The sequence below is a fragment of the Cavia porcellus genome, unplaced genomic scaffold, assembly GCF_034190915.1.
Source record: "Cavia porcellus strain 051 isolate PalLab524CR breed Dunkin Hartley unplaced genomic scaffold, mCavPor4.1 scaffold_30, whole genome shotgun sequence".
Lineage (NCBI taxonomy): Eukaryota > Metazoa > Chordata > Mammalia > Rodentia > Caviidae > Cavia > Cavia porcellus.
The window spans coordinates 42,443,898-42,459,577 of NW_026947513.1; the positions used below are offsets into that span (position 1 = coordinate 42,443,898).

Genomic DNA, 15,680 nt, shown 5'->3' on the forward strand with positions numbered 1-15,680 from the left:
CAAAAAATTGATCAATAAAGAAAATTGATACGACTTCCGGGAGAACATGGAAGACAGATAGCAGCAGCTACGGAGGCTCTCTGAAACACCCAGCTTAGAATTCAGGAATGATGCTGAGTAAGGAATCATAAGCAAGAGGAGATATGCCCCGGTGATCCAAGAATGAACTGGGCTGAGAGAAACCAACTGGGAATGCAATCCTGGTGCTATAACAGGAACAGATAAAGCCTCCACCTCCGCGTGGAAGCTGGAGCCCGCGCCATTGGAAGCCGCAATTTGGGTTTCCCACCGCACGGCATCTGCGTCTGCATTGACTCGACAGGGAGAGAGATGAGCGGAAGCTCTGAGAATGGGAATTGGTGAATGGAGTTGAGAGTGGGACAGGCGGGGAGCCGTGGATCCACCTCTGGTGAGTGAGGGAAAACTGGGTCTCTTCCCCACGGTCTAGGAGATTCCAACAGAGGACATTCTGGGACCGGGCAGACTTGCGGGAACAGGGCGCTGCAGTGACTTCAGTCACCAATCCGCCTCTCAAGCAGGATTGGTGAGCAGTGCCTAGCCTACATGACACTGCTGGCTGAGACACAGTAGGCTAGCACAGCCCAGGTCCTAGCTCCTGAAGGCGACCTGGAGGGGCAGGCCGCATAGGCTGCCTGGTCTGTAACTCCCTGGTGCGCTGCGGTGGGCGGGAACACCTAGCCAGTGCAATTCAATCAGACTGTGGCTGACAGGAAAGGAAGCTGGGCCTCCTATATACGCTTGCATATATAAGGAACAAAGAATATAGGAAAAGGCAGCAAAAAGAAAGGGTCCTCGGCCCCTAATCCTGAGAAAGAGGCAACAGCAGACACAGCACCAATAGATATAAAGCACTATCTCGAGAGCCTCATAGACAAGTTCAGGAATGAAGTTATTAATGACCTGAAGCTAGACATAAGCAGAATAGTTAGAGAAATGCTAAGCACCACCCAAGAAAAAACAGATGGTGGAATGGAAGAACAGAAAAAGAGGGGAGAATTGTTTGATGGAGAAAATAGAAAAAGCATAGAATACGTGAAGCAGGTTCAAAGAGATTACCAGGAAACTAAAAACTCTATCGAAAACTGGCATAACAGCTTGAAAGAAACTAAGGACAGATTATCTGAACTGGAGGGCAGATTTGTAATATGGGAGCATGAAATGAAAAACTTCTTAAAAATAACAAAGAAACAAACAGCAAAAATACGAAGACTAGAAGATGATAAGAGGGTCTATAACTTAAGAATTAAGAACATAAAAGAAGAAGTAGGGACACAAACAAATGAACTACAAAAGCTACTCACAGAAATAATCCAGGAGAATTTTCCTAATTTAGCAAAAGGTAAAGATACTCAGTTGTATGAAGCATACAGGACCCCAGCCACCTACAACCCAAACAGAGCAACACCCAGGCATATAATAATTAAAAATTCCAGAAATCCAATACAAGAGCAGAATACTAAAAGCCATCAGAGACAAGAAACAGATCACTTACAAGGGAACACCCATCAGAATTACAGCAGACTTCTCAGCACAAACCATGAAATCACGAAGAGCGTGGGGGGAAATAATTCAAGCTTTGAAAGATAATAATCTCCAGCCAAGATTGATATATCCTGCACAACTATCCCTGGAAATTGATGGAAAAACAAGGTGCTTCCAGGATAAAGAGGAACTAGGGGAATATGCAACCACCAATTCAACTCTACAGGGAATACTGCAGGATATTCTAAAAAAGAAAAATACGAAGAATCCAGAAGTAGCGGCAGAGAGGCCACAATTAATGGAGCAGAAAACAAAATGAAGAAGACAAACTGACAACTAATGACAGAAAAGAGCTCAACAGAAATGAGGCAGAGAAGATTGGATGATAGGAACAGCTATTTTGGAGAAAATGATGTCTTAAGAGATAATACTGATTTAGTATCATCTTGTTTTGAAGTCTCATCAAGCTTTTGTTCTTCTGTCTCCATTGGTCTAAACAGGTGGTATCTTATTGGATTTTATTACATATGATACTATAAGCAAAACCTTTTATAGACAAGGAGATTATACATAAACCATTGTTTATTTTGTTAGTTGATTCTAAATACCCTGTAATACTGTCATTCTCTTGAATGGTTTTACATTGTTTTGATATATTTGATGCTACAATATAAGAAGTTATGCTCAAAGTTTTCAAGGAAAGAGACAATATGGTAACTACTTTTATGTCTTGTGGTGAAACACTATTTTGCTTAAATGGTTATGTTTTGATCTGTGCTGTTTTGCTGTTATGTCCTCTTTTATCTCAATCTCCATTTTATTATTTACTTTTTTATCCTTTTAATTAAGGGAAAAATAAATTTAAAAATAACAGGATATATTATAGTAACCCACTTTGACTTTCCATTATCTTGATTTAAAGCCCTGTATTACTCTCACCATCTTGTTTTGACTGATGTCCCCCTATTCTGTTTTGCTTGATAGTACCAGGTTCGAAAGTTTAGGCAACAGCTGTGAAGATAGTAGGATTTATTATGACGCCCATGCTGGATGACTATTATCTACTTTTGAAGACCTGTAATGTCTCCAATGTTTTGGGTTTGTTCTTTACTGTTTTGTTCAATTTTATTATAACTAATGATATAGGCAATTCTATTAGAGATAGCGGGAGGCATTATGGTAACCATTGTTGATCACCTAGTATTATGCTTTTACATTATCTATTACGTCCACCCTTTTGATTTGACTGACTGTTCTGTTATGTCACATTTGGTTCTACTCTCTTCCAAAAAAGTAATAAGAACTGTGGGAGCAACAAAACCCAAAATGTGTAATTGTCATTATACCAAAGAGAGGAAAAGAAAGTGCTCTAAACGATATAACTGCATGTATATTTAAGTGTATAAGATAATGATATTACTGAGTTTTGTTGGATCATTGAACAGAACTGTTTGCAGTCTCACTGTTGGAATGTCCACTTTATAAGCTTTAATTTTGTAACTTGAACAATTGTTTCTGAGATGACAAAATGTAATCCATTAACTAGTGATTTCCTACTGGTTTTTTTTCTGCAAATCTGTATAACTTGTACCCTTTCTCTGCTTTTTTTTTCTTTTTCTCCTTAAATAAAATTTAAAAAAAAAAGAAAATTGATACTAAAGAAGTATGATCGTTGCTAAAAATATACCTGATCATGTGGTTTAGCAGCCTTTGGAATGGGTTTGTGGAAGGAGTTTGGAAAAGTTTGATGATGTGGACCAGAGACTCTTTAGAATGCTATAAGCAAAGGTGGGTGGGTTGTTCTTCAAGAATTGCTTTTTGGTACTGAGGATCAAACTCAGGACCTTATGCATGGCAGGCAGGGATTTTGCCACCGAGCTATATCCTCAGCCACTACAATAAGTTACTCTGCTCAGAAATCAGATCACACTGCTGATAGAAATGAAGACAGTAAGGTCAGACTCAAGAAATTTCAGATGAGTATTATATTGAGAATTGGATTAGAGCCATGCACATTAAATTCTCACAAAGGACTTGTATTAGTCAGGGTTTTTCTAAAGAAAGCAGATATAACACAAGATACACAAATGTGTAAGAAATGAGACGATTGGCTTAGGATGGTCAGCCCCAGAGTCAGATGCAGAAGTGTGCAGAGGGTGTCCACATGCTGGAGGCCAAAGAATCCAAAGTCTGGGGTTCACCCTAGTGTCTTGTGAAATTCCACAGAAGTAGGCTGATAGGTCTGCGACAGAAGGCTGAGGGCTCTACGATGGAAGGCTGAAGAGTCTGCACTGGAAGCCAGGAGATGAGGACCAAACCAAAGGCAATGACTGGATCTTCTCCCAAAAATGGAATGCATTCGTCTTTGCTCCTTCCCTTTTATACCTCCAGCTGAGAAGCCACCCTACAGTGGATCTTTTATACCCTAGTTCATAGAGTTGCTAACCCCATTTAGTTAAGCTTCTAAATGTCTCAAGTTGACACCATCAATCAACCTCTACAGAACTTATCTACATTTTGTCTGGGTCCTAAGAATTTGCAAAGGCTGAGGTGCAGAGCTGTGGACTAATGAACCATTGGAGGAAATTTTAAAGCAACCTAGTGTTCCGGTTCTGGCCTGAGAACTGCTGGCTATTTTAGCTAGATTTATAATGAAACTTGGGCACAAAACACAAAGCAGGAAATATTTTTAAACATGAATTTTTACTTGAAAGGAACTACAAGTAAAATTTGGGCCAAAGGAATACAGTTAGTGAAGAGATAGGCACCATTAACTAACTAGGAACTTTAAATGAGAGCAAGAGAGATATTTTGAGTCTCAGGAATTGGCAAAACTACATTCATCAAGACAGAAGGCTGAAAAGGTATAAACATTTCATTTGGGAATAGAGCTGCTAAGCTCACTGCTCAAGAAAGGCCACTTAGAGACCTGGCTCCCTGGGTTTCATTCCACCAGGCTCGGCCATCAAGGCACCCAGAGCTCCCACAGGCATAGTCCAGGGAAGACTGGCTACTGCTCACACTGGTGGCAGACCTGGATATCACTCACATATCCTTGTTGCTCAGGCATGCGGAACGCAAGAGTTGTGGGGTCAGGCAGGCTTTCACACAGATTTTGAAAGACAGTTTGGGAGGTCCGACAGTATGTCCCTGAGAGGTGTATGCACAAAGCTGTGGAATTCATGAAGGTGTGGACTGAGGCCAAATGGACACTGGAGACCCCAAGAAATCAGAGTTGCCAGAAATGTGGGATGTAAACTGAAGAAAGCCACAGGGACAGAGTTAGCTCCAGAAAAAATTATGCAGGCTAAAGAGCAGGTCCAGAGAGGTGGGGCTGCTGAAGCCCTTTGAGCTCACATCTAACCACCATGTGCCCTGGATGGGACATGTAGTTATAAGAACTAATGTTTGCCTTGCTGGGTCTCAGGCTCGCTTTTCTATCCAATTTTTTTCTATCCTTTTATTCCTCCCTTACGGAATGGGAATATTTACCCTGTACCATTGTGTATTGGAAATGCATAACTTGCTTTTTGAATTTTCAGAGGTTCATAGCTAAGAATTTGCCTTGAGTTTCAGAGGAGACAAGGACCTGGATGGGGGTGTGGGTAGGGTGAATTATTAAACCAGGGATTAAGCCCAGGGCCTTTGCACTGAGCTACCACTACAGACTTTTTATTATTTTCTTCTGACCTATGGTCTCATCAAGTTACTAAATGGCCTCAACAACTGACTTATCTCAAGCTTGCATCCTCCTGCCTCAGCCTCCTAGGAGTTTTGAGATTATAGGCAGATAGTATTATGCCTAGTTGACTTGGAATTCTGAGAAATGCTGCAAATGTTGAGACTTTGGAGAAGGGATTACTATGGTTTTGTTTGTATATTATATCATTATATTAGGCAAAACCATGACCTTGTGTTTATTTGGAATTCAGGTTGACCAGAGTTGTGTTCAAGAGTGAAGATGAACGGTCAGTGTGATTCACTTCCAGCCGCACAGGGGAATCAGAGCAGCACACTTGTGAGGGGTCTGCATGGGTCACGGATGTGCGACCTTGCGTGCTGGGCCCCATCCCTGCCACTTCCTCTCCCGCCTTATACCCCGCCTCCACGGACTGAACTGCTGTCTTTGCTGCACCCTTTCACTGTGATGTTTCTGCATTGATGACAGCTGACCACGGACGAAGGCCCCAGAATCATGAAGAAAATTAAACTTTTTCTCCTTTGTTTATGACCATCAAGCAGTTAGTTCCAGCAACTGAATACTGCCCAGCATGGTCATCCTGGTGCAGTGCACCACCACAGCTAGTGTGGGTCACCGTGACAGCCTCCTAAACAGAGTTCCACTCCTGCCCTTGCCCACCTCCAACCTGTTGTCAAAACAGCATCAGGGTGTCCTCTTTATAATATGTCAACTCAAATCACTCCTGCTCAAGTCACCTCTAACCTCACTCAAAGTTAAACCCAAAGTTCTCACAGAGAACCCAGAGCCCTGTACAATCTGCCCCCATCCCTTCCCTGATGACCTCACCCCTCTTCTCCCCTATCCTTTACTGGGCTGCTTACTATTATTCCTCAGTGATTTAAAACACACTCTTACCTCAGGCCTTTGTCCCGGATGGTCACTCTTTCCAAATGTTCCTCTCACAGAAATCTGTGAGGCTTGTTTCCCACTTCAGCTCTTTACAGTGTACTCTGCAAAGCTGTGGTTCAGAGTTCATGGCCTCGTTCTTTCACGGATTTTTCCTTAGACCCTAACCAATAATTGTTCGAGGAAATCCCCACAGTTTCACAGAAACCACAATCTCTGCAATTTCATTTTTGACTGGAGGTTTGCAAGTAGCCAATCCAACAGCGTTACTCAGTTTTCCTTGCAGCTGATTGGCTGCAGCCATGTACCGTACGTCTGGCAGATGCGCCAGCATCCCTGCATCATAACGGGGTGCTGTACCGCACGTAGCTATCTCTGGTGTCCTCGGTTTTGTTATCTGTAAAGCCCTAAAGATGCCACCAAAATGCCCTGCACCAAGGCTTTTTCGTTTGTTTGTTTTGGTTTAGTTTTTGCTTTTTTATGGAGCATGATTTCACTATGCAATTCAGTCTGGCCTTGAACTCACAGCAATCCTCCTGCCTCAGCCTCCCAAGTGCTAGGATTAATGTCCCCAACCCAGCTTCTAAGTCTTTATTAATACAGTATTTTATAAATCACATAACTGTGGGAGACATAACATATTTACGATATAAACTATAAAAATAGGGACTTACAGGCATTTTTATGACCATAAATGAACTTCGTGGTTTTTCACAATTTGTGGATCCTCTAAGGATGCACATTTCAGGGGCCCAATGTACCCAGTTGTCATCTTCTTAGTAAGGGCTTCCTGGTGCTTTTTCCAAAATTTGTCACCATTCACACAGGTCTTGTCTCCCTCTCTTGGGTAGCTTTTGGTAGTTGACATTACATACAACGCTGGATTTTGAGAATTATTCATCGTTTATTAGACTCTGGCTCCCCGGTTAAGGCGTTGAGAGTAAGGATTTTTGTGTTTTGTTCACTATGCTCTCTCTGGTGCTGAGAATAACAGATACTCGGCAGTTCTAGGTACTCAGGACACCGGCTCCGGAGAATCAGCTGCAGCGCCCCAGTGCAGGTTTTTAAAACGCCCATCTGAACCGACTAAAATACGAAGAGGTCCCAATTCCTTACAAAAACTTTTTCTTCCACAAAAAGCCAGAAACAAAAGCCAGCACTAAAGCGGGCTCCTGACCCATGCTGAGGGGCCGCTACTCCCTGTTATGCCCAAAACCAGGTTTCATGTATCTTTTTATGGATTCTAAGCGTCTGAAATTCCCAAAGGAACTACAGTCCCACCCCTGTGAAACTCCGGCTCGTGACCTGTGCTAGCCCCCTCTCCTTCTCTGGTTCACCCGCCGGCCCGCTGCAGACCCGGCTCTGCAGGGAAGAGGCTGGGCGGCTGCACATGCAGGCCCCGGAGAAGACAGCGCTCTCCCAGGGTCGGGGAGGCCTGCAGCGGGCCCTGCACGCACCCCGGACAGGTGGAGCTCCTACCAAGGCGTTCTCCTCTCTCCACCTACGCCCAGCCCAGCACTGGGAAGTGGCTCTGGGGCAGGCCTGGAGCACAGCAGAACTCAGCCAAGTTTAGAACAGGTCAGGTCTTCACCAGCAATGGTCGCTTAAGCGACAACAGAAAGAGACACAGGAAAATGTAAGAAATACGCTACTGTGTCTTCCATATGAGACTGTCAAATAAAAGATAGGATGCCCACGCAAGTTTAAATTCCAAGTAAATAGCACAAATGATCAGTATAACCATGTTTCAAATATCACAGGGGGAGCAGTTTCTAAATTTTTTTTTTTCATTTTTAATCTGAAATTCACATTTAACTGAACATCCTGTCCTCGCACATGTGAAATCCAGCGGCTCTCCATCCTTTCCCTTTCAACCTCTTCTCCCATTTGTCCAGGTCCTTCTTGCTGAAAACCAGCGTGGCGAGTGGGGAGGATCAGCTAGCCCACCGAGGTGGGGCCAGAAGTCCAGCAAGGGGTGGTGGAGACAAAGGTAAACTAAGGCGGGGACAACACACACTATGCAAAAGAAAAATATCTATGAGAGGCAAAGGGCAGAAGAGAGAAAAGCTCCAAGCAGAGGGAATTATTCAAACAAACCACAGAGGTGTGAAAATTCCCAGAAACCATGAGCTGTGTACTCCTGGAGTGTGACAGTGGGGCAGAGAGCAGCACTGGTGGGATGGTGGGATGGTGGCCAAGGAGCCTGGCGCTGTGTACCCAGAGCCAGGCCGGCGCGGCAGAACTCTCGGAAGGGCTAAGCAGGAGGCTGACAAGAGGAGGGGCATGGACGGAGGTAAAAACTTAAGGTTGGGAAAAATAATTCTGAGATGCTCATCAGACATCAAGGAAATATGGATCAGAGACTCAAAGAAAAAGCTGTGGCAGCTGTCAGCATACGTTATGGTTATGTTTACCTGGAAATCACAAACTAGCAATGATTTTAACAGAATAAAATCAGTTCTTCTAAATCCAGAGATGAGGAGTCCAGTCTCAACAAAAGTGAGGCTCCCAGCACTGAAAACCCCATCTTCAGGTACGACTTCCATCCTCAGAGTAAGCTCCGGGGCCAGTTTGCTTTGTAAGCTACTTTCCGCATGTCCACAGTGCAGGAAGCTGGAAAGAGATAGGAAGAACAGTAAGACACACATTCCCAGGCCCTTCAGGAGCCTGCCTGGAAACACACACACGCACACACACACACACACACACACACGCACGCACGCACGCACGCACGCACACACGCTGCTGGGAACTTCTTGCCCTGATCTAAGCCATATGGCCCCTCCTTGGTATGATACAGACTAGAAAATGTGACTGTTTATCTGGACCCATCTTAACCTAAAATTAGGGTTCTGCTGGTTAAAGAGGTGAGTGGGGATAAAAAACAACCTCTTCCACCTCAGGAGAGTGGATAAGATAAAGGGAATTCTGTCATGCGAAAAACACTGCAGGTGAAGACTGGCAGGGGAGTGGTTTAAGGGGCAGCAGGCGAGGGGAAGAGGTTAAAGAGGAAAAACTGTAAAGGGAAAGGAAGCATCTTTCCCAGTTCTCAATTTAATGATTCACTGATGTAATGATTTGTCTTCTACTGCAGATGCGTATTATATTCTCAAGAACTAAACTGGCATTTCTGGGTTACTTTTATTTATTATTCACATTTGCAGCTATAGTTTTTGTGTTGCGTATTTGCTTCTGTCTAATGGCTGTGGTCATTCAGCTTATTCCAAATGACCACAGCACCTCTGGAAACCACATTAGCTCCTTCAAGCCCTCAGAATATGCTGGAGCAGCGACTTCCACGATAGCATCTTCACTTTCAGATACAGAAATAATTCAGCTCCACGACTCTCTCAAAGGTGCTGGGTTAATGAGAACGTTAAAAGTAACAAACAATGGGTGTCAAGTTGAAATGCTTAGCACAGAACAGAAACAAAGCTATACTGATATGTTTCAATAAAATAAACAGAGTCTATTACCAAAAGTTGTCTTTCAAGCAAAATTCTGATATTGAAACCATATTTTTCTCATTCATTTTACTTACTATGAGAAAGATCAGTCCCACAGCATATAAAATCAAACTGCAGTTCAGAGCCAGGCATCTCCTCCACTGAGGGGAATGAAGAAATGAAAACGGAAAAGAGAAGGTACGTCATTATCCACCACATACAGCTTGTGATCTCTAAATGGACAAAATGAGCAGGCCTCTAATGAGGGCCAACTAGGGCCAAACATGGCACTGGAAAGAAGAGATTCACTGTCAGCATCGCCTGCCGAAAGCCAACAGCAGTGAACCCTCAAAGTCCAGTAGTATTTCTTAAACAGTGACTTATCAATCATCAAGAAATGACAGTGCATCTTTTCCAAATAGGAAGAAGACTAAGGATGGGGAGAAGGCAGAGGATGGGGAAGAGGAGGGGACGGAGCAAGACTTAAGACTCGGGTCTCATGTTCTGCAAACATGTGCTAATAAAAATAAAAATTAAAAAAGAAATAGTGACATATACCTAGTTAAGTATCCTAGGTATTAATAGTCTTACATATTTGTAGCATACTACATTGGTAAAATATTTTAAATCCTGTAAGGCATTTTCAGTTTACCAAAGGCTCTCAGGCCTCTGAAAGTTATTAGACAGATTGTGCTACTTAATCCCACTGCGCAGATAGCATTGCTGACTCAGAGAAGGTGGCGAGGGGCGGGGAGAGAAAAAGAGCTCGCTGTGCTCCAAACCCTCACTGGGGAACTGCATCCCTGTGTGACAATGCTGGGAGACGGGGACTAATGGAAGATGTTAGATCCTGAGGGCTCCACCCTCATGAGGTGACCACTGCCTCTCAGAAAGGGAAAGGTTCTCTGTAGTAGGCTCTACCGCCATGTGTGGATGTGTCGACTTCAAGGTGTCACCCTCGGAGGCAGAGATGAGACCCGACCAGAGTCGCAAAGCTGACGTTACCAACTCCTGTCTCAGAACTGAGATAGATTGCTGTTCTTTATAAATTATCCAGCTTGTGGAATTACACTATAGTGCCACAGACTGAGACAAAGTGCCACTAAATCTTTCTCCCTAAAATCCCATGAAACCGTTAGACCTATATAAATATTGAGAGGGCTTGTGATTCCAAGATGTCACTTCCATAAGAATATCAGATTATTTCTTAATATATGTGACTTACGCACTTACAATATTCAAATCATCATTAAAATGTACTAAGAAACAATTTGCTTCAAAGCAATTATTAAAAAATATGCTAATATGTCAGAGTTCCTCAGAACGATCATTGTGAGGAGCAGTTACACTTTTATCTGCAGAGATACTAACAAAAGCCCTGTTTAAGATCATTTCACGTAACGTTATTTTTTAATCTCCACATTTAGGTATTTGTTTTATAAATAAGGATCTAAGAAAATATAACCAGAACATAAATCATCCAAAGTTGCTCTTAAATGATGTCTGCTATTGATTTTAATGTTAATTAGTTCTTCAACATAAAACTTTACAACATAGTGTCTTCCTCTCCCCCTTTCTTCCCCATTGGATTATCTTTCAGTTACTGATTATGACATAATTACCCAAACCTCTCAGCAAGTGGTTTACCAGCCCTGCACTTTCATGTCAATGGCAAATGCAGCGTATAGTGCTAACGAGTATGGCAGTCTACAACTCAACAATATTCCAAATTTCAGTTCCAACAAGATTGTTCATACACACTGGATTATTTTCAGGCCTATTACTCCCAGGCTGATTTCAAGTCACTTTCACAGTCATTGGTACAGCTTTCATAAGAATTAGTTACCTATTGCTGCTGTAATATATTACCACAAAGTTAATGACTTAAAACAACTGCTGTTTCTCAGCTCTAAAAATGAAAATTTGGAAATGAATCTTAATGGGCTAAAATTAAGATGTTGACAGGACTGCAGTGTTATAATGCTGAGAAAGAAAATTTGCTGCCTTGTACTTCTAGGTTCTAGAGGCTGCCTATCCTGTGGGGTTCTTAGGCCCTTTCGCTAGCTTCAAAATAAGTGATTAAATATCTTCGAATTTTTCTAATGTTAAGCCTAGCTTTATCCTTTCCCTCTTTCACTGAAGCCCTATGGTTAGATAGGCCTGTTATGGTTTGTGACTAGATGCCCCCCGCCAGCCTCATGCAGTCACGGAGGCAGCTGAATCCAGTGTTTGTGAATGGTTTGTTGTGTAATGCTGGGATTGGTGGTGTGAGTGTTGCACCCGTCCAGGGCCAGAGCTGGTGTGCAGCGTGAGAGAAGGAAGAAGGTGTGCTCTTTCCCACTTTCTGCTCTTCACTCTTGTTGCTTGTGGGTGCCATGACTAGCTGCCTCTCAGCCACACCACCCTGCCGTGGAGCCAGCTAAGTAAGGACTAAAACACCCAAAACTACAAGATAAATAAAACTCCCACTCCCTAATTTTGGGCATCAGGTATTTTGTCTCATCAATGAGAAAAAAGTAACTAAGACAGGGCCAATCTAAATAATCCAGCATAATGCCCTCATTTCAAACTTCTCAATTTAACGACATCAGCAAAATCTCTTTTGCCATGTGAGGTATCTTTTGTGTAACTGGATGCTAGGACGTGAACCTATTTGAAATGGCAATATTCTGCCTATCACCCAACAAAAAGAATCCTTTTGGATTATCTGCATGAGTTAAAGAAGAAATAGTTTTGGCAATTTTGCAACATCTTGTTTTCTAATAAGAACACTGCTTCCTATTTTCCAAGTTCCTGGAAATAGCTCAGATCCTCCATCACTTATTAACTTATTTCCAAAGAAGTAATATCAACCTAGAGAAAATAAGGCTTGGTATGGCTCTTAGAATCTGTAGCCTCAATGCAGCAAATAGAAATGTGTGCTCTCCAAAGTCAAAGGCATGACAAAAAATCTCACTCTGTCATATTGTCAAACATCTTATGACAGAAATGGTCTGAGTATGTCCACCAAAATCCATGTGTTGGAAGCTTAGTCCACAGTGCAATGTTGTTAACAAGTGGGACCTTTGAAGAAGGGTGATTAGATTATTAGCGCTCTGAGTTTGTGAATGGATGAATGTCATTTTGTACAAGGTTGTTATAAAACGTGCTCAGCCACCACTTGCAGTCTCACACACTTCTCAGTGTGGCATTTTCTCACATGTCAAGACATAGCAATAAGCCCACCACCCAGTGCAGCCCTTGACCTTGGTCTCCTCAGACTGCAGAACCATTAGCCAAATAAATCCCTATTATCTACAATGACTGGGTCTATAGTAATCTGTTATAGCTGCATAACTAAAGACAGACATCAAAGTCACTTGTTGTGATGTTTTACATAGCCCACAGTTATTCAGTGTGTTGTGAAGAAGAAAGCTTTCAGAGTAACAAAAGAACAAAGATGAGCTACTTTGTTTTCCATACTCAAGCAGGTGAGAGATTGAGTCTAGCCTTAAATTCCTCAGAGGTTTCTAACTTTTCCAAAATGAGCACTTGTTATGCACACACATGTGTTGTGTGTGTGTGTGTGTGTGTGTGTGTGTGTGTGTGTGTGTGTGTGTATGAGTGTGTGTAGTTTGTTTAGAAGATCTCCAGGGGAGAAGAAATAATTTATCCTAGTACCCTTTTCAAATAGGAAATAGTTTTGCTTTTTCTTACATAGACTAATCTCTGTATGGCTGTCAGGAAACTATTTAAGGAGATGACAAGAAAAAGAGGCCAGAAACTCATCTCTTTTTCAGAATAGCAACAGAAAAAGTGAAGAAAATACCAGGAGAGTTCTTACCAATATGGTCTTCCTGTTATAGAAGAAAATCTCAGTTTTACGCAGAATAGATCTGAGCCCTTTCACCTAGTTCATTCATATCCAAATGAATTTAATTAAAAATGATATGGCCAATGAGATAGGTCAATGAGACAGACATATCTGTACAATTCCTCTTATAAATAACACAGACATGACCCATTCTAAATGCCCAGTTGTCTGTGTCTTTGGAATCAGAGATGAGGCCCAGGGTATGACTGCGGTCAAGATTTGTGCTTTCCAAGCAGTAATCATTACCTACTACACATAAGACCAAGGCAAATGACTTGACTTTCTCAGCCTTGTTTCCCTACCTGTAAAATACATAGGAACAGTGCCTGGAGTTTTCTACTATAGGAGAAGGAGCAAATATGGCAGATAGATAACAGCAGGCTACAGAGGCTTCCTGAGATAGTCAACTTAGACTTCAACATAATACAGCATGGGGAGCCCCAAACAAAGGGAGATGAATTCTCTCATCCCAAGAAGAAACTAAGGTGAGAAGAACCAATCAAACATACAGTCCCAGTGCTACTATTGGAGCAGCTAAAGGTTCAGTGCTCCTGTCACAGTGCCCAAACCTAAGCAGCAGTGACTTACTGAGCAGTCCAAAATCCCACCACTTCAACTCACTGGAAATGCAGTCACACTGAGGTTGGGGATTGGTGAGTCGAACAGAGAGCTGAGCTAGTGGGGAACCTGCACTGACCTATGATAAGTGACAGGAATAAAACCATTCCACAGAGAAGAGGGCTCCAACAGATGACCTTCTGGGACTGGGCAGGACTGGCAGGAACAAGGGGCAGCAGTGACTTCAGTCAGTTGTTCCCTGTCTGAATGGGATTGGTGGAATGAGCTTGCCCTGGGTCACGCGGCTGGGCTGAGACCCCATAGGTCATCCAAAATCAATTCCCTATTGCAGCAGCACACACAAATGCTGTGAAGGCCTCAGCAGGTTGACTGACCTGGAGGGGAGGCAGAGCATAGTAATACAGTGCAGGCCACAGCAGCTTGACTGATCCAGAGGGGAAGGACCAACATACTCTGCCCTTCTTTACAACTCACTAGCACACTGCAGTGGGAAGGGTCACCTAGCCAGCATGCTTCAGAAGAATTGTAACCAACAAAGAAAGAAACTAGAGCCTCCTGGAAGAAGCAAAAAAGATGGGAAGAGGAAGCAACAACAAAAAGTTCCCAGGTCCCAATCCTGAGAACATTTACCCAGGACAGGAAAATACAAAGGAGAATGAGAACAGCAAACATGCAATATCAGACACAGCACCAGTGGACATAAAGAGATATATTTGGGGCCTCATAGATGAATTCAAAAGGGAAATATTTAGTCAAATAAAGCAAGATATAAGAAGATTAATAAGATATGCTAAGCACCCCTAGAGAAGACACAGACAGAAGAAGGGAGGCACTCAAACAAAGGAGAGAACCATTTGATGAAGAATATAAACAAAATATAGAATACATGAAGCAGATTCAAAGAGATTACCAGGAAATTAAAAACTCTATGGAAAGATGGCAAAACTGCTTGAAAGAAACTATGTTTAGATTATCCAAACTAGAGGACAGGTTTGCAATGCGGGATTATGAAAGGAAAAACTTTTTAAAAATAACAAGGAAACAAGCAGTAACAATACAAAGGCTAGAAGATGACAAGAGGAAGTGGAGGCAGGGTGGCAGACTGCAGCCCTTCCAGGGGGAGAACCAGCAGTGTCTCCTGAGATCCACGCCATGTTGGAACTTAGGACTCTGGGAAGCCAAGCAACCACCTCCCCTCCCTGGTAAGCAGAGGCAGGCTGGCAGACTGCAGCCCTTCCAGAGGGAGAACCAGCAGTGTCTCCTGAGATCCACGCCATGTTGGAACTGAGAATGCTGTGAAAACAAATGACCATCTTGCCTCCCTGCTTAGCAATAGTGAACCTACTGCTACACAGCCTAGTGTCAAATATCCCACTTCCCCTATCCTCCTTCTCCTCCCCCTCCCCACCCATTAGCAAATGGGAACCAGAAATCTGAGCATCTCCTGGCAGGTTGACCATAGCAAGTAAGGGGGACTTTCTTCTACCATTTCTTTGAAGGCAAATATTTTTATTACTGTTTTGCTATTTTCTGATTAATGATACTGCTCTATTCAGTATTCTGTTTTGATAAGTTCTATAGTGTTGTATATTTCATCTCATTTTGATATACGTGACTGAAAGAACAACTATTATAAAGATAACAAAATATACTGTGATACCTATTACTGTTATCCCGGTAACCTGCTGTGAAGTTCTGTACCAGTTTCACT

General features: G+C 42.7%; 1 long non-coding RNA gene across 1 annotated transcript in view; it reads right to left on the bottom strand.

Annotated features, from left to right (window-relative positions):
• Window positions 1–7,494: 7,494 nt before the first annotated feature.
• LOC134474079 (uncharacterized) overlaps window positions 7,495–15,680 on the bottom strand; it is a 31,189-nt gene continuing 23,003 nt past the window's right edge. Inside the window, exons 2-3 of the long non-coding RNA XR_010044682.1 lie at window positions 9,633–9,698; window positions 7,495–8,704 (exon numbers count right to left, since the gene is read on the bottom strand). This is a non-coding gene — a long non-coding RNA (uncharacterized LOC134474079). The remainder of the gene's footprint in view (window positions 8,705–9,632; window positions 9,699–15,680) is intronic.